The sequence below is a fragment of the Eurypyga helias genome, unplaced genomic scaffold (genome assembly GCF_000690775.1).
Source record: "Eurypyga helias isolate BGI_N326 unplaced genomic scaffold, ASM69077v1 scaffold38332, whole genome shotgun sequence".
NCBI lineage: Eukaryota > Metazoa > Chordata > Aves > Eurypygiformes > Eurypygidae > Eurypyga > Eurypyga helias.
The window spans coordinates 13,431-15,271 of record NW_010236136.1 but is presented as its reverse complement, the minus strand read 5'-3'; positions in this window follow the sequence as shown (position 1 = coordinate 15,271).

The window sequence follows — 1,841 nt, the reverse complement described above, 5'->3', positions numbered from 1 at the left end:
CAGTCTGTGATTCTGTGAAAACAGTCCCTATCGTCTGGTTATCAGTTGAGGAACCGAGAGACTCGAGGGCCGTGGCGCGTTCAACCTACTTCCGTCCCCGACGCGTCATTTCTGTAACGCTATTTTTTGACACGCACCGGCATTCATCTTTACAGATTTACCCGAGAGGCGACGAGCAAGCCCCGAAACGTCAGACGCGCCGGAAATCAGACGGCAGGCGAGGCGAAGCGTGTGAGTGCAGCAGCTGATCTCAGCACGAGCCCTTCAGACAGCCCACGCCTCCCGCTTTTGTGCGTGAAGATCACGGGGCCATTTGCATACAACAAAATACCCCTTTTTGCACTTGATTTCAAAAGAACCATCAGATAAATAAGGAAAGTGGAATTTCTCTGGGGCCTTACAGCAGAACCACAATAAAAACCCCCGAATCCTTGTTGTTTTTTCTTCAGCACATCCATTCCAAGATACCTCTGAGTCCTTTAGGGCTCTTTGGAAATGAAAACAAATGGGTATTGCCAGGGTTTCGCTTTCCTTGGGAACTGGCACCAAAAATTCATAATCTAGATGGTATTGTCTACGCTAGCTTAATCCCTGACGTTACAAGTCATACAGAGCTCGGGACAGACGTACATCCCCTCCCATACGTGTTCACAAATAGCTGATTTCATCCCCCTGGGTGTAGAATAGAACTTGAGACTCAACAGGACCGAGTCAGCAGCAAAAAAATACCCTAAAAAGAACCAAAAGGAATTTGCAGATCACCTCAGCTGCACTCCTGGAGGGACTCTCACTCGTACAGAGATTTACAGAGCAAGAAAAGGAATTGCAAATGCTGTTGCACGTGAACCGAGTTGCACAACTGCCGTGGAAGTGCCTCTGCAGAAGGAATCACGGAATGGTTTGAGTGGGAAGGGACCTCAAAGCCCTCCCAGTCCCACGACCCCCTGCCACGGGCAGAGACACCTGCCACCAGACCGGGTTGCTCACATGTTGCAGGACGGGGACGAAGGAATTGAAGTTTTGGGGCTTTTTGAGAGTTAGGACCAGGAAAAGGTGAATTACTCCGAGCACACCTCCTCCAGGAAGACACTCTTTACACTCACAATACAATACAGGATATACATACGGTACGTAGAGATAATATAGACATGGAAAAAGTTATTTAAATGACCCCAACAACTCACTTCTCAGTCTCTGAACTGTTAACACTCTCATGACCGGTTTTTAACACCTCACTGTAGTAGAATCTCACAGCCATCAGCCCTGGTATTTAAAAAAAATCCAAATTTTCTCTACAAGCTTAAATTAGAGGGGCACAGAGCTCGCTGGCGTGGATTACTGGAATAATGACATAGAAACTATTGGCTCTTCCGCAAGATCACGTCTACACCAAGCTTTGAGAAACCCCTTCAGGATGGCAAATCAGTTCTCCCCCTGAACAAAAAGAGAACTAAATCAAAGTTTGGCTTAGAATGTTGTTTCTGACGAAGGGTGAGAAGCCTGACCACGGCTCCAGCCAGCCTCCCAGTCGCCTCGGCGCAGCCGTCTTCAGTACGGCGCAACACTTTGGTAACGAAGCACTGCCAGACCAGGGTGGCCTCGAATTCTTTGTGCTGAGTGACTTAGTTAAAGCTTTCTGCACCGAGACATTCAACCTATTACAAATAACTCCTTTTCCATCCTCGAGGCAGCATTAGCCGCTCTGCCTCCCAACGCCCAGGCTCTCCCGGGCAGCCCGTGCCGCGTGGGACGGGAGAGCGCGGGCGGGCTTGCGAGGCGCGACTCGGGAAGCCTCGGCTGGGCCAGGAGGGGGGGCGCCGGGTGGCGCTGGAGGAGCCGGG